General features: G+C 42.4%; 3 non-coding genes and 1 pseudogene across 3 annotated transcripts; 3 read left to right on the top strand and 1 right to left on the bottom strand.

The window, feature by feature from the left end:
• The first annotated feature begins 1,624 nt into the window (after positions 1 to 1,624).
• Positions 1,625 to 1,788, top strand: LOC115530074 (U1 spliceosomal RNA). The gene has a single exon (XR_003973714.1). It is a non-coding gene; the product is annotated as a U1 spliceosomal RNA (small nuclear RNA).
• A 13,170-nt stretch (positions 1,789 to 14,958) lies between these two features.
• On the top strand, positions 14,959 to 15,122 carry LOC115530072 (U1 spliceosomal RNA). Its single transcript, XR_003973712.1, has one exon. It is a non-coding gene; the product is annotated as a U1 spliceosomal RNA (small nuclear RNA).
• Positions 15,123 to 16,468: 1,346 nt separating this feature from the next.
• Positions 16,469 to 16,632, top strand: LOC115530070 (U1 spliceosomal RNA). Its single transcript, XR_003973710.1, has one exon. It is a non-coding gene; the product is annotated as a U1 spliceosomal RNA (small nuclear RNA).
• Positions 16,633 to 17,243: 611 nt separating this feature from the next.
• LOC115530077 (uncharacterized) lies at positions 17,244 to 17,394 on the bottom strand (annotated as a pseudogene).
• Between the last annotated feature and the right edge of the window lie 619 nt (positions 17,395 to 18,013).

Raw genomic sequence — 18,013 nt, 5'->3', positions numbered from 1 at the left:
ACACACACACACACACACACACACTCAAGATCCAGCTGGCGGAGCGCACGTCAGAGCTTCCGGAGCGCGCTCCCCCTTGCTCCCCCTCAAATTAAGCACTGCTGACGACATAGTTACCAGAAAATGACTCAAATTAACCGAATATGAGTGACGGCCCTTGGCGCCTGCGCTGTGTGTGTGCGCAGACTAATGCATCTAACCTGTTTTGTGCACTGAAAACCGGGTAGCAAGCGAGTAACGGAAAGGAATCACTTCGGGATATGGTCTCATAACTAATTTGCTCCATTCTTTACAGCAATGTGTGGAAAAAGTATGATAAAAAAAGAACTAAAGGAAAGTAGATATTCAATTCAATACACCCCAGTGGATTTTGTTTGTGCGGTAAAGGTGAGGGTGGTGGGCCCTTCAGTCTGCTGGTGCCTCGGGTGCAACATTCGGTAGGCTTATTGATAATATGTATTCGCGTCATTTATAAACAAAGTCAATTTTGGTTTCTTTTAAATTTGTTTATTTTTTATGCTGCTATTTTACATTAAATTACATTGCGAGTGCTTTCCATTAAAAGGGGCGGGGCGTGCTGCAAGTCAATTAAGTCGCCGGAGGGGCAGGTCGGATGTAGGGCCATGTATGGTATAATGTAGATGTGTCTGGGCAATACCTTCCAGGCGTTTCTTTCTGATGCACCAGTCCAATCCAAGTTACGTAGACCTATCGATGGAAATATTTCTTAAATATGAGCCAAACAACTTTTAACCCAAGTGGTTCGTTTTTTGATACTTTGTTACCGTTTTGGGAACTGAACAACGTGGTTCACCTTAGAAAAGCGAAGTAAGACGAAGTGAGGGCCACAGTAGCCTATGGAGTCGGGCCCTCGCAGCGTCGTCGGAGCAGAAACCTGATCCCTCCACGACGGGAGAAAGTAGGTAAAACACTGAATGGTCATTTTACTGTTTTAAACGACGTTTGTATTTGTTTAACCTATGGGTTTATATTAATTATATTGGTTGTTTTGTAACCAAGTAGTGCTCGCCAGGTTTCTCCGCCCCCGACACACCAATGATTTCACACCATTGACGTGAAGTGGATAATTTTTTTGGATCCTTTCCATGGCGAAAGTCTTTAGCACCTGTAACTGAAGATTTTGTAAGCGTAGCCTACACTAAAGTCACAAATGTGTAACAGTAAATTTGGAGTCCTAAATATTTATTTTGCATGTACTTTTGCGACAATAATACCTTCATATATTTTTGACCTTTATTTAATTCTATATGTGACAGGGCTAGCTTTGTGTCACTTTGCTGCACTTGTGGTAGCTTAACTTAACATGCTGTTGGCGTTGTTCCTAAATTGTCCTGCAGAGGGCAGTGATTCGCCTCTTTATGTTACAAAGCGGGAAACATCAGAATAAGAGTACAGGATTGCATGATGGGAAACAACAAAGATAAAACTATAATTATATTGCTAGTAGTCTTTAAATTGTGTCTTTGGGATATGGATATCCGAATGCTGATTGCAGTTTGATAGCCAAGCCGTTGTTCTTGTTTTGTAGTCAAAAATTTTTTAATACCATCATATAGACTGTTATGTGGGAGAACCAGTAAAGCACGTGAGCCGTGTACAACTCATACTTACCTGGCAGGGGAGACACCATGATCATGAAGGTGGTTCACCCAGGGCGAGGCTCAGCCATTGCACTTCGGCTGTGCTGACCCGTGCGAATTCCTCAAATGTGGGAATCTCGACTGCATAATTTGTGGTAGTGGGGGACTGCGTTCGCGCTCTCCCCTGAAATTGTTGTGGAAAATTAAGACAGCGATTTTTTATACTTCTAGAATTTGCCCATTGACTGCGCTCTCTTACATTTACAATGCTGGATTGTCTTGACTAGAGCATATTAAATGGTGTTGTAGCACTGCTACAGAATATCTGATCTTTACACGGGTACCAAAATTGACCACAAGACAAAACAAAACAAACAAACAATCAAAACAGTGATCAGTTAGACGTTGTGTGCGAGTTTGAACAGGTGAGTTTTGAGTTGTGACTTGAAGGATGTAATGGTGTCTGACTGTTTTATGTGTGGGGGGAGGGAGTTCCAGAGCCTGGGTGCTGAACAGCTGATCACTATCTCTCCTGAACAGCCCAGCCCCTGAGAAGCACTGGGTTGTACAGTTTGATGCCTAGGAACATTCAAAATAAGTTTATTATATATTTAATAAAAATGTACTAGCCACAGCCATTTGACTGTTCAACTTAATTTCAGACTAAGCTAACTACCTCCTCAAGCTGCTCCGTCTCGTCTGGACGAGGCCTTTTTTGGTGCAGAAAGAACTTTTCAATGCTCATCTGGATTAAAGCGTCAGAATAAAATAATATTAAGAACAGAATGTAATAAATGCTTTCTATTCTAATTGATATGGGCACCGTATAGGCCTATCTAAACTATAACCGCATTTCATCTTAATCGCAGTGTTCGCTGCGTTACCAACGACGTCTATGATGACGGGTGCGGGATGTTCAATATCAATAACGTTGAGTTCATAAAGCTATTATGACCTTTTCTGAGTTAAAAAAAAATTTGGGCAGGTGTGTTAGACCACAGTATATCATACTAACCTTTGGTAAACTGCAAATGTCGCAGACCGTCTTCTCTGTGCCAAATATATTTTTCCATTGACCTCAAGCATTGCGCGTGGACAGGAGGAGCGGGCGAATCAGCCGTCAGTGAGTGCGCATGTAACTCCGCGTTTACACATCTGATCCGCATAGATGTGGAAGAACAGCTCAATCGGAATAGAAAAGTATCATATATATACTCAATCGGTTCGGAATAGAATGCTATGCGGAATAGAAGAGGTGGTGTAGTCCGCTATAAACACTTATTCCGATTAGTTTGGGGTTTAACTTAGAGCAGCTGCAGAAGTTCGCAATTGGTCCAATCCGTCTGTACTTTAATGCACACCGAACTTTACCGCTGTCAAGGAAAATGGATTTATTGCCTGATTCAAGTCTTTGTTATTATCACTCCGTAGTAGTTACAGTAGTCCGGTAACTTATCAACCCCAGCGTGTCCTGTTGCTAAGCGACTGGTGACATCGGTGGGTTCATGTGTTAGCGTATCGTCGCTCTTGCTCCGTGTGTGTGTGTGTGTGTGTGTGTGTGTGTGTGTGTACGAGAATGACAGGGAGAACGAGTGTTATGCGGAGATGAATGGACGGAACGATTTTTAGATTTCCAAATCGCGTTATTAATTTTTTTAAAATAATAATAAAAAATAAAAAAAAGACCAAATCAATTCGTGGCGCTCGATGTTGATTCTGTGGCGCCACGCCACACAATGGTCTATGTATGGGAGACACTGGTGGTATTTTGACGAAATTGTGGATAATTTAGGTTTGTTAAATTTCCACAACTTTCAAGATACAGCAAAATCGATCCCGACGGACCGTAAGGTCCTAAGACCTAAATTAATTTTAGGTGACCTTGGGTGTCTTGAAAGGCGCCTCTAAATTAAATGTATTATTATTATTATTGTTATTAAGGGCGGAGAATACAACTGTGCATTATATAACAAGTTTAAACTATATCATTTTATTTCTAGTAATTTGTGTTGAAAGACTGATTGTAATATGTTTCTCAAATGGTAGCACTAGATGTAGACTCTTATGCAGACTCTCACGCAGTCCCCCAATACCACAAATTTGAAGAATTCGCACGGGTCAGCGCAGCCGAAGTGCAATGGCTGAGCCTCGCCATGGGTGAACCAATTCAATTTTTTCAGTTTTTAGGCGTTTATTTAAGTCGGGCACAAAGTTACATTTTACTACATGGTTTCAAGGTCAGAACACATTCAAAGGTTAACAAGCAAATAGTTACATTTTACAGCAAGGTCAACACATTCATAGGTTAACACAAAATCCTACATAACTCAGTGTTCTCTATTTTGCAGAGTTCCTTACATACCACAATTCCATATCGTTCCTTGTCCCTCCAAACATAATCCTTTAACAAGGTTATGCTTAAATTAACTATCGATTCCGCTGAAAACAAAAGGCTTTTGTACACCATTAGGTTACGACACCTCCAAATCGACTCTTTTATGCAATTAATCAATGCCCACCATCTTTCCCATCCCTTACAATCCCCACTCTTTATAACCCCATACAGGACATCTGATTCCGTGGGGACTCTAAACAGGTCACCCAGCCATGGCCCCAATAAGCGCCAAACCCTCCGAGCTACCCCACACGACCACAACAAATGCGAAACATCCTCGTCTCCACCTCACCCCACCCTGGGACATCTTGCGCTCTTAGATGACCCCCGTCTCTTCAGAAATTCTCGTGTAGGGAGACACCTCTGAACTGCCTGCCAAGTGAGATCTCTACAGGGCTCCAGAGTGCGCCTAATTTAGGCGCACATGCGCCTAGAATTCGGGGTAGTGCGACCAAATATTTTATTTGGGCGCACCGGTGCGACTGAAAATGTATCTGGTATAATTATTAGAGATGCACCGATTGCAAAATTCTTGGCCGATACCGATTTCCGGTTTTTAAGGAGGTCTGACCTGCCAAAACCGGTTTTTCCGATACCGATTTTCTAAGAAATAATTATAATCATATAATATGTTGATAGGTTTTCAATGTAGTGAGTCCCCGGGACCCACAGGTGGCGAGTTGGGTGGGTCCCTGAGAAATTCAATGGGTCCCGACTCCCCAGTTTAAAAAATGTGTTTCTTTTTTATTATTATTCTATTTCTTAAATGAAATTAATAGTGTTAAACTCAATACATGAAATTGTCATCTGAAAAGCGCAGCCATTTGTATGTGGTGAGCCACTGCTTCAGAAAAGTTCGCTTTTTTTGGGAGGAACATGTAGAAGGTTGAGGCAATTCTTCTGCAGTGGGCTCATCAGGCTCAGTAGAGGGGGAGGCAGAAGTAGGTACAGGCAATGTTGAGGTACTCTCTCTAGGCTGATCAGAGTCAGGGAGGAGTGCAGAGGTAGTGGGGACAGAAAATGCAGCTGCAATAGTTTGCTGACCTGCAATAGGTTTCATCTTTTTCTTTGGTGGTATTTTTGCGTTCTCTCTTCTCTGCCTGTTTCTCGAGAAAAACGGGATCTCGTTGGAAGCGCGATGTATGCGCAGGCGCCGTTTGGGCATAACAATATGTAGGCTGCCGTTCAATGTAGTTTTCATCACCACCACCGGATTATGTTTCATTTATTTCATTACAGCACGTCCCCTAAACGTTACAACATAATCGACACGAATGAGCACAGCATCGAGCAGTGGAAACGTGGGTTTATTTACTATGAAGTTTGTATTTTTAATTGTTGAAATGAAATCAGCGGTGACGAGCTAGTTGTTTTGGTAGCGGCTAAATTAGCATGTCGCGATACTTTGAACAGGGGATCACGTCTGCGCCGAGTAGATGCGCAGAGGGTTGAAACAGTGCTTGTCTGGTCTGCTCACAAGAAGGTTTCTTTGGCCAGTTACTGTGATTAAACACGAGTTGTTTAATGTTCACAATGTATCGTTTTTCATGGGGAAAATTAGATGCGTCCCCGGGACGCATGGATAGTGAGTTTAGTGCGTCCTTTCAGATTTGAATGCGTCAGGCGCGTACCTAGCAACATGATCCCCCACGGCTTATTTTTGACTTGCAAGCATTACAAACAGCGTGTTTTGGGTCGTCCTGGCACACAGTGAAATAAGTCCAAATCAGCGACATGTTTTTCTTCCCGCGCTCTGGGCGCCTTGAGCTGCTACGCACCGCGCATGCGGGTGAGTTTGATCGGCCGAAAACCGGAAATTACGACAGTGACCGGCAGGTCACCGATTGTGGCCGATTGGATACAAAACCGGCTTTTTTAATCGGCGGCCGGTTGATCGGTGCATCTCTAATAATTATAATTATTTATTTTTTTACAGAGCAGTCTATCCATAATATTGTAATAACCACGGAAGAGGCAGTGAATGAAGTATTGATTAGACGGCGATTTATTACCGTTGGAACACGCAAGACCGGTAACAATAGCAACGCCGGTAAACAAACCCGCGAAGCCCAATCCAGGGGCCTGTACTACGAAGCTCGATTTGAGGGTTAGCGAGGTATGTTGAGCTGAAAGCCTGGGTTAGCTGTACCATGAAAGTCGATCTCTTTAATCGTCGCTGTATTACCATGGTGACTTACGCTCGCAACCAAACCTGGTCGGGAGCAGCTTTTCAGCGAGTCTACCCGGAGATCGGCTACTTATATCGGCGTGCGCAGCTTCCTAGCCCCTCCTCCGATAATGGCGTCACCATTTGTGGGTGTTCCCATGGACCTCGGCGCACTTATCGTACAGGCGTCTCTCCAGTCCGGAGACAGAGGGTTTTTCGGGACAGAACCGATCCCTTGGCATTGTATGACGATATTTTTTATGAGAGATACAGATTCGGCATTTATTGAAGGCATTTATTTAATGGTCAAAATATTATTAATCAGTGGCGTAAATATCGACGGTGCAACCGGTGCAGCTGCCCGGGTTGCCCCCCCTCCGTCAACAACTCAGCGCAAGGCAGGCACGGTCCAACCCCCCCCCCCCCCTCCCCCTCAACAACTCAAAACTTGGGTGCACCATAAATACGTGCTGGTGCACCCAAATTAAAAATTTAGGCGCACCAGTGCACCCAAGGAAAAAGTTAGTCTGGAGCCCTGTCTCTCTATGCATTGAACAAAAATGGCGAATCAACATTTCTCCACACCCTAAGGCAGCTGGCTTCAGCCAGCGCGCCAACATTAACCAGTCTCGACCGTTCGGGGGTCTAACAGCTCTCTACAAAGGCTCGGTCTACCCGACCAACATCCCGCCACTTTCCAGACTTTACAAAGGTCACCACCCTTTCATATAGCAGAGGCCTCTTCTCTGCATGAGGTCTTTTTAGGCACGGTCTTAAGGCACGGCCTTAAGGCATGGCCTAAGGAAAGTGGGGACCTTCCTTAGGACTTGATGGCCTATCCAGAACATGGCGAAATTTGGTCATAGGCTCCTCTTATTTTAGTTTAGTACTGCTGCCTGCAATATGGGCGTCAGAAATAGAGCTTTCATTTTCTTTGCAAGATCAGGGACATTTTACCCCCTTTCTGTAATGGCCTACACCAAGCCAGTTCTTAATGTCATTTTTGTCTCCTTTTTTCAAGGAGATGATACCTGTTCTTAAGGATAATGGTAGGTTATTACTATGCAAACTTTCATTAAACATCTCTAAAAGTGGGTCTTTTAATTAGGGCCCGACCGATATTGATTTGAGTGGCGAAGCCGATGCCGATTATTTTCAGACAAAAATTACGATTACGATTTAATCGGCCGATTAAAAACAAAACAAAAAAAAGCATATAAAACATAGTTTTTGATACCTTAAATATACTTTAAAGACTTTTGACGAATATGTGAATTGAATGCAGAACATTTGAGTGTTTTAGAATACATTTACAGGCAAAAATTAGTGCAATGTAAAATGTAAAAACAGGCACAACATGCTCAAACAACGCGTCTTGTGTACATTGGTGAGGTGAGCGCGCAGCTGCCTGAGCGAGCGTGCTTTCATGTTGTACGGTAAAATTCAATCTCCTCTTTTTTACTCCAGCTAAAGTTGTTAGTTAGCAAGGCGAGTAGGAGCGCACTCTGCAGGATACTAAGTGCAATAACATTTCTAAAAAAAAGAAAGAAAAAAATCGGTTGTAATCTGGGTATTTTTGGCAGATGTTGATTATTTTCAAAAGCTATAATCGGCAGATTAAATCGGCAGGCCGATGAATCGGTTGGGCCCTACTTTTAATTCATCCCCAAAGGTAATATACAATTATTTGGGTAACCCATCAGCTCCTGGGGGCTTATAATCTTGCATGCTCGTAATGGCTTTGGTCAATTCATTGACATTTAAGTCACTTTCTAGTTTCTAGCAATACCGACGTTTGGCTTAAGAATCTCAATAGGTTTTCCAAGGCGGTTATCAGTCAATCAGTTTCTGTTTGTTCTTTTCCATCCTCATTCGTAATGGATAACATAGTATTCCTGGGCCTGGCTAATTTCTTGACATTAAAAAAAAGTATCTTGACATTTTTTTGTTATTTTCTATGTGTTTAGTCCTGCTACGCATAAGAAGGCCTTTTGAATCCTCAGCAGTAACAGCTATCATCTCCTTCTTTAGCCTCAAAATCTCTACTGCCACATAAAACCCTGAATGGGCCATCATAAATAAACGCCAGTGTTTCCCATACATAGACCATTGTGTGGCGCGGCGCCACAGAATCAACATCGTGCGCCACGAATTGATTCTTTTTTATATTTTTTTTGCGCTGCCACCCCCCCCCACCCCCCGCGCACCACACATTGGTCCTTGGTCTGTGGGAAACACTGAACGCTGTATCTTTGCCCGTTGTTTTTTGTATTTAAAACGCTTTTTCATTGCAATTCTTTTCCCTTCTTTAGTGAAAAAGTTTTTGGTCCGACTTTTTAAGTCTTCCCACCACTCTCCGACTGACTGGAATAAAAACTGTAGTGATATCCATCTTTTTAACTTGTCCTTTAGTCTTTCTACTAATTTTTGATCTTTGAGTAATGAAACATTTAATTTCCAGTGATTTTGGCTTGTATGAGCAGGGGGTCCGCGCAGTAGTAAAAAGTAGTAAAAAATAAAATGTAAAATGAAGGCCCTTGAAGGTAGTAAAAGGTAACAACAAACGCAATTTGACTTGGTAGTAGGGATGGGAACGAGTAGTAAATTCCAAACTCGAGTGATCGAAGGAATTCCTCGAGGATCAATCGAGTACTCGTTTAATCAAATCTATTTTTAGAATGCAACGCATCTGCAGCAGGAATAGGCCTGATGTATTACAGCTGCATCTTGCGGCGGTGAAAATAGCCGACACTTGGTTGCTGCGGGTCTGCTTTCCCGAACTCAGCGTTGTGTTTCAGGAGCATATGTTGCCGCATAGTACTTGTAGTACTCTGGTAGCTCGATTTCGCTTGGCATATTTAACATTTCACCTTATGATCTCCTATTTCTTTAAAGTATTTCAATTCTTCGCTGCGCTTTGCTTTAACCGCCATCTCTTAACTTTTTGAATTCTGGCGTGCTTGCACACGGCACGGAATGCGCCACACAGAAATTTGATACATTTCATTTGCTTTGTGCCCACGGCTTGCGTTAGTGGCGCCGCACAGAAATACATACATTGATACATTTGCTTGAGAAAACTTTGTTTGTGTGTGTATGTGCAAACTCGAGTTTGCCTGTCCACCAACCGAGTTCATTAGTAACGAGGAGTACTCGAGTAATCGATTCCTCACGCCCATCCCTACTTGGTAGACAATTTTTCAACACCACCTCAATATAAAATGAGTTTCCATTTTTTTGTTCACATGTTTTAACTTAATTTAGCCTAAAAAATACAGTATACGGTGCTAACAGGACCTGAACTGAGTAGCCGTTAAGAGTTGGCGTCGCTGGTTGCTATAGTGACGCCGATGTTACACCGAATTCTGCGACCCACCGAAAAGTGTGACCCCAGGGGGCGCTGTTGCATATTTTCTGCAATGTGCACGAGTTTGAGGCGTAGACAGGCATGACAAAAACATACATAAAACGTAAGATCTCCCCCCAACCAATTAACTTTTTATTAAAGGTGCTTAATAAATACAGTTGATTTGATTTGATTAGCATTTTACAGACCCATACAAAGGATAGGGCGTTTAGTAGGGTCCTTCACCGTTGCTTTTTTTACCCATAAAAAGCTACAGTCATGGTTAAATTCCCGCTGATTTACCTTTGAGCATTTCCTATTATAGGCTACTGTGTAAAGTGCTGTTTTAGAATTAATAGAATTAATGTTAGTATCAAGAAAAGAAAGACCCACCGGAGATCTTATGTTTTATTTATGTTTTTGTTATAATGCACACGTGCATGTTGCAGAGAATGTGCAACAGCGCCCCCTGGGGCCACACTTTTCGGTGGGTCGCAGAATTCGGTGTTACACCAGCAACATTTTCCGCCTTTTCCCCTCAGAGTTCTATACGGCTGAGTTTCTAGCTCTATGAGAGAATGGGTAAATGCAAGTTTTCGCAAACATGGGTTTACAACCCGACATTTAAAGACTGGCTGAAAACTGTGATGGGAAATGACCGAGAAGCTTTTTGCTCGTTGTGCAAAAAAACGATCAATGTGACATGGAACAGCATTGAACAGCAGCGGCTTCGTGCGAAGGGGGAGCAGCTCTCTATTAGAGGTCTGCGCTTGACACAATATTCACTCCCGCTCCCGCCTTGTACAGTGCCGCTCCCACTCGCTCCTGCAAAGAGCTGTAATATTTAGTCCCGCTCCCGCCCGCATCTATGATATTATATCCCGCTCCCGCCCGCAAGGATGGATGTTTACTTTCTGTCTCAGGAAAGGCCTGTCCATTGGCTTGGAAAAAACGAGCGTGCACATAATTCATTAGCCGACCAGTATTGGTAGAATATTTATTGGTAAGCCTGCATGTTTTGAACCATGCAAAACATTAAATAGGCCTCAGTAAATGAAACACGAAACAGTCACATATTTAAAAAAATAAAAACTCTGCAGGTCGGTACCAGCACGTCTAAATGAAAAATGAAAGGTAAAAGAATCAGCTGCTGCTTCGACCATGAAGGAAAAGTTGTTGGAAAAGTAGGTTTTGCTTACTGATGAGGGCCTCATGATAATTTGTATATTTTACTTTACCCTCATATTTGATTTGCGGGAGTGCAGTGTATCATCCCGCACCCGCAAATGCACCTCTATCATCCTGCCCGCACCCGCAATGAGCTTTAATTTTTTGTCCCGCGCCGCACTATTTTGCGTCGCGTCCCGCGGGAGTGAAGACCTCTACTCTCTATTTCGTTGTTTTGCGGTGCTAGCAGCAGCAGCACTAGGGCTACAGGGATCGCGGCACTGTCACATTTATACCTTATAGTAAGTAGTAAGTGGTGCTTTGCATACCCCCCGCCCCGCTGCTTGATGTCGTGTTGGTAGTAAAAAAATATTGTGGAGGTAGTAAAAGGTAGTAAATTCATCTCTATGATTCCTGCATATACCCTGATGAGCCTTGACATGGCACGTTATTGTACAGTCAATTTTTGAATGGTCGCTGAAAAATACTGGGGTAACAGCAGCATCAGAAACCAAAAATTTCGTCAACAGAAAATCAATACGTGAACAAATGGTACCATTTGACCATGTATAGCCTGGTGTGTTAGGGTTCTTATTGCGCAAGGTATCATTAAGTTTAAAATCCTTGATGAGGTTATTCAACATTTCTGAACTTGAGTCCAGCCTGACCGTAGCAACGGTCATTCTGTCCTTTTTGTCCATGAGACAATTGAAGTCCCCGCCCAGGATCACATCGCTTCCACACACAAGAAGTGGCTGTAATTTCTTTAAGAACCTCTAGGCGTTCATTTAGATCAGGTCAGAACCTCTAGGCGTTCATTTATATTACCCATAACAAGTCTGTAGTCGAGCGGTGTATAGGACACAGTGAATTGCGGACAGAACACGCAGTCTAGCTAAGCCGGCCATGGCTTCATCAACTGCTCCGGCAGTTGCCATGGCCTTGCAACAGAATCGAAGGAATGCAGTGAAATTCAACCTCCTAGAAGATTTAAAAATGGACCGGCTTCAGTTCAGTAGACAAATTCTCCTGAAAGACCTTCAGTTTTCCACCAACGAACTGGATTACATCTTTGCCTTCCCGGGCAAGAAGGTATATTAAGTTGTGTTTACAACAGTACAGAACTTTGACCTTTGTATGCAAAGATTTGAGGAGAAGAAGAGATCAGCACCGAGCTTCAAGAATATCACAATGATACCACTGGCAGAAAGAGATGTGAAGACAGTCAACGTGATGATCCTTTCTGAAAAAGTTAGAAATCAAGACGTGTGGACCTGTTTATCGAGGTTTTGCGATGTCACCAATGGAAGGTAGGTTACAGACATCGATGGAGTGAAAACGGGAACCAGACGCTTCCAGGTGCGTTTATGACGGGCTGAGGGAGCAGTCCCAACACATCCCTAACACAGCTCTGCGTTCTACCCTGGCCAGCCCAAGCAGTGCAGGAGATGTGCAAGCCTGGACCATCTTGCAGCCTCCTGTAAAAGCAACAACTGCAAAAGGTGCAAAGGATCAGACCACAACACAGACCAGTGCACAACCCCACTAGAATGCAGCCCGTGTTCTTCAACCAGCCATAGATTCAGGGACTGTCCCAAAGCCTACTCCAACCGAGTGAAGCTCAATACGATCACAAACAACCTTCCGATGAACCAAGGTCCGAACGATTACCAACCCTTACACCAGGTGCCGCTCGCCCCCCAAGGACCGGATGCAGCCCCAGATAAAGGACCGATACCGGATGATGTTGTAGGGCCCACTGGCATTGACACCTCCATTACCCCAGCCACCGACCAACGGCCTGCACAGCAAGCGGAATCCACCCGAGCGTCAGGGGTTGTGACTTTGAACTTGATGTTAGGGTCATCTGTCCATGACCCTCTTGATTAGATGTCTGATAAACTGGGTGGTGTGTGGCGTGAAGATTGTTTTCAATATCCATTGCTTGGACTTCTTGCAGTGCACCTGTTTGAACCGTGGTTCTCCTGTAAATGACAAGGAATATGATTGCACAGAAAATCTGAATGAAGATTTGTCTAGTAGACTTCTCTCCCCAGGAATAGATTAAACCTTTCAGCGACGTTTGCCTATCTTCTGATGACAACGCCGATGTGGGGGTGAGGGTTGACTCAGGCTGATAGCTTTAGTCGGTTTCACCAACTTAAAGGCTACTGGCACTGGTATTGAGGCCTGGTGACTATAAAACAAAAGAGGTTTATTTTCAAATTAAATTCCACAAATTACAGTAGTTGAATAATTCAATTAGAGACAATATGCTGTACAAACTTACAAACTGTGCTTGGCCAGAGGAAGGATTCTTGACTGGTGTTGACATCATTGGTGCTGACTGGTGTTACTCTTCTTCTGACGACGAGAACAAAGCCGCAGCAGACGTCGTTTGAGTCTGAAATGCGATACGTCCAATAAACATTTTAAGAACATCAAACTAACACACGTGAAACATCGTAAAACATTGATAACAGCAAACGTATATAGAACATAGCTAGTCTAATGTTAAATCGCCAACTTTGCTTATTCACTGTTGAGTCGAGTTTTAGAGTCGCTGGCACATTAGAACAACATAAGACAAAAACATGCGAATGAAGGCAGATTTACTTTGTAAACAGCCAACTTATATACAACTCCTATGAGATGTGGTGCTTTACTGCAAACGACTGTATCAGTGTGTTTTATCATTATCAGTAATATAGTCAAGTGAGTCTTACCTCCAGGCAAACGCATTTAGCGCTGCTAGTTGCAGACATCCCAGGCGGTTCGTCGTCACATGGAAAGGTAAATATCGACGGAATTGCGGTGTTCAAAAGAGCGGCTCTCTTCATTCCCAGGGCATTGAATTCAAAGTTTTCCGGCTTGAAATGGAGACTGAAAAGCTTCTTGTGTTTTACAGCTTCCATGGCTGTGTCTTCTCCAAACTTTGGATGATTGATAGCCCGTAGCCACTGTTAGCATCGCTCGAAATCTCTAGGTAGGAGATGAAGACTTACTGCTTGTCCTTTCCTTGTCCTGCTTGAACATCCCGGCACCTTGCAAAAGTTCACCATTTCAGAATACAAACGAGGAGTAATTCACTAATGAGTTCACTAGAAATGTTGTGTGAATTGATTTTCAAGCTGTCTTGCGGTATCAGCTTGGTAGATGGAACCGCGAGGTCTCCGATAGGTGGAGATCTAGATCAGTGGGAGTGGCCTGCGAAGCTCTGCATCGGGGTGCATTGTGGGAGTTGTTGTCTTCAATCCACAAGCACCAAAAAGTCACTTTCTGCCTTTTCTCGGTCAAGACGGCACCAAATTAGAAATGTATTTTATTATTCGACTACATATCGGACCCAATTTCAATACATATTCATTTTTTCACCGGTGAAATTCCCCTTTAATTTTACGATGCAGAATTTTTCTATAAAGGATTTGGTTGTTTTTCATTTGTCATATTCGCAGCAATTAAAGCAACAGCAAAGAAATGCCTGAGTCTAAGGATCCCTTCAACAATGCAATAATATAAAATAATACAATTTATAAGATAAAACAAAAGTCAACTGAGACATGAATAAACACATAGTGCAAAGAGAAAGAAATATCTCTTATTTTTTTTCGCTTTTTCAATATATATTTCAAGAGAGGGTTCTAACGTGTCTGGGGCACGGGAATTGGGAATCGCTTCTCTATAGCAAATCCAGTGTAGCTATTGCAGTACCACAAAGATGACATTATATTTGTGCCTACTATTAATATGAACATCTAATTTATTGTCCATGAAACAGTTGATTTGGTTAGGAGCATGACCCATAGATAGCTATAGATAGATAGCGAGGCATATCTAGTTAGGAAAAGATCTCGGTTTAGCTTCTAAAAATGTGCATTTCGGTGTAGTTCCACAGTTTGCATTTAATTATTTTCTTTCTTTTTTTACAAATAACAAGCACCATATCTTTATCAATAAGGTGGCATTCATTGCATTTGGTTTGTAGAAAACAATGAGGGTAAAATGGTTGTTCCTCAATGCTCCTGCAGAGGGCAGTGATGCCGCATGATGGCTTTAAATTATGGGAAATCCCAGAAGATGAATACTACAGTGCATGAAACATGTTTGACCTTTTTTCAATATGTTACTGGTCATTAATGTTTGAATTGTATCTTCGGGATACAGATATCAGACTAATGTCAGTTGTCCAGGCATTGTGGTTTTGTTTTTAGTAAAATGTTAGCACCATGATGTAGACTCTTATGTGGGAGAATCCCTCCAGCACGAGAGCCATGTACAACTCATACTTACCTGGCAGGGGAGACACCATGATCAAGAAGGTGGTTCACCCAGGGCGAGGCTCAGCCATTGCACTTCGGCTGTGCTGACCCGTGCGAATTCCTCAAATGTGGGAATCTCGACTGCATAATTTGTGGTAGTGGGGGACTGCGTTCGCGCTCTCCCCTGAAATTGTTGTGGAAAATTAAGACAGCGTTTTTTTGTATCATCTAGAATTTGTCCATTGACTGCGCTCTCTTACATTTACAATGCTGGATTGTCTTGACTAGAGCATATTAAATGGTGTTGTAGCACTGCTACAGAATATCTGATCTTTACACGGGTACCAAAATTGACCACCCTGAGTTGCTGCTGTTTGGAATGGTTGAGGTTAGTGTTTTTTCACCCTAGACTTATTTTTTAAGCTATCAAAACCTAACCTACGGGGGAGGATCTTGATGGACACACCAAATGTGAGGTCTCTGGGGTTCTCTGCAGCAGACTTCACAATTGCATAAGGGTAACACCCGCATAAATCTGCCATAACTTTGCGGTTTTTAACAAAATCAAAACCAAACTACCATAAGGTCGGGTAAGCAGAATTTGGAACAAATTGTGGATCATTTGGGCTTATGGTTTGTTTTGCATGACGATTTCAATTTTCCAAAACAATCAACGTACAGCTAAATCTATCCCTATGGACCTGATGGACCCAATGGCAAAAAGATTCAGCTCGTCAAATAAGGCCAAGATACCAAGTTTCAGATTTTTTTATAATACAGGGCCCGGACATATAGGTTTGACTACAAGTCATAGCGCCACCTGTGGTCATAGCGGGACAACACTTTTTGGAGACCTCCTTACTTCCTGTCTACAAATGCTAATGAAATTGTACATTTCTCTGGTGTTCAGGTTTGGAGTGGTTGTTTTTGCGCTTTTGTCGCAATCAATTAATATATTAAAAAATAATTTTATTGTAAATATTAAAAATAAAAACTGTCTGTAGTGATTAAAACTTTTTTAAAAATTCTAAAATTGTGCACGGTTTTTATAATTGTATTTCTTTGCAATGGGCTAATTTTTTGTTCCTGCAACAATTTAGTAGGAGATAATTACTGAAAGACAGAAGGAAGAATTATAAGATGCATAATAACAGTGTGGCTTAATCATAAAGGTGTCCTTCATTGCATTTGGTTTGTAGAAAGAACACAGAAGATTGTTGTTGGTCGTGCGTGTTTGACATCTCGATTCTAGACTACATTCCTCAATTCTCCTGTAGAGGGCAGTGTTGCCCCATGAAGGCTATTATTTATAGAAAAATCCCAGAAGAAGAACACAGCAGTGGATGATACAGGTTATACTTTCATTCATTACGTTATTGGTCATTTGTGGTTGAATTATTTCTGCCGGATACCATTAGATCGATTGTAATATGTCAGTCAAGGCGTTTTTGTAATGTTGTCATAAAATGTTAGCACCATGACGTAGACTCTTATGTGGGAGAATCACTACAGCACGAGCGCCGTGTACAACTCATACTTACCTGGCAGGGGAGACACCATGATCAAGAAGGTGGTTCACCCAGGGCGAGGCTCAGCCATTGCACTTCGGCTGTGCTGACCCGTGCGAATTCCTCAAATGTGGGAATCTCGACTGCATAATTTGTGGTAGTGGGGGACTGCGTTCGCGCTCTCCCCTGATATTGTTGTGGAAAATAAATACTTATATGCATACTAAATATGTCATATATCCCTCTAAATTTTCCAGAGGACTCGTGATTGGTTTACTAAAGGCATAATGGTATTTTCACATTAATCGGCCATAACTCAACCATTGCTATAATAATCGGAACCAAAAAAATAGCATAATTTTGGGCAGTAGTACGTGGTATTTTGACGAAATTGTGGATAATTTAGTATTCAGGTTAGTTAAATTTCCAAAACTTTCTTTTTGGAAATGAGTAATTATTATTACTCATTCAAAATGTCCTTTCAAATGTGATTCTCATTGATTGGTGTTAGTGAATAGCAAATTGAAATACATATTTGAAAGAGGTGTTTACACTTATTTCATTCAAGCAAATGCTTTTTTTTTAATCATTTTTCAGGTACCCTTCAGCACCTGAAAGGTGGGAGAGACCCCACCATTCCTGAAGTCTCAGAGCTTAACTACGCCAACATTTAACCTAGAACTTTATTTTCCACAATGTATCAGGGGAGAGCGCGAGCATTGTAAATGTAAGAGAGCGCAGTCAATGGACAAATTCTGGATAATACAATAAATTGCTGACTTAATTATCCACAACAATTCCAGGGGAGAGCGCGAACGCAGTCCCCCACTACCACAAATTATGCAGTCGAGATTCCCACATTTGAGGAATTCGCACGGGTCAGCACAAAGCCGAAGTGCAATGGCTGAGCCTCGCCCTGGGTGAACCAATTTTCAATTGTTAGGCGTTTATTTAAGTCAGGCACAGAGTTACATTTTACAACATGGTTTCAAGGTCAAAACACATTAAAAGGTTAACAAGCAAAATAGTTACATTTTACAGCAAGGTCAACACATTCATAGGTTAACACAAAATCCTACATAACTCAGTGTTCTCTATTTTGCAGAGTTCCTTACATACCACAATTCCATATCGTTCCTTGTCCCTCCAAACATAATCCTTTAACAAGGTTATGCTTAAATTAACTATCGATTCCGCTGAAAACAAAAGGCTCTTGTACACCATTAGGTTACGACACCTCCAAATCGACTCTTTTGTGCAATTAATCAAGGCCCACCATCTTTCCCATCCCTTACAATCCCCACTCTTTATAACCCCATACAGGACATCTGATTCCGTTGGGACTCTAAACAGGTCACCCAGCCATGGCCCCAATAAGCTCCAAACCCTCCGAGCCACCCCACATGACCACAACAAATGTGAAACATCCTCATCTCCACCACACCCCACCCTGGGACATCTTGCGCTCTTAGATGACCCCCATCTCTTCAGAAAATCTCGTGTAGGGAGACACCTCTGAACTGCTTGCCAAGCGCGATCTCTATATGCGTTGAGCAAAAATGGCGAATTT

Source organism: Gadus morhua, chromosome 17, assembly GCF_902167405.1.
Source record: "Gadus morhua chromosome 17, gadMor3.0, whole genome shotgun sequence".
Lineage (NCBI taxonomy): Eukaryota > Metazoa > Chordata > Actinopteri > Gadiformes > Gadidae > Gadus > Gadus morhua.
Note: the sequence above shows the minus strand (reverse complement) of the source record. Positions and strands in the feature narration are given on the sequence as shown.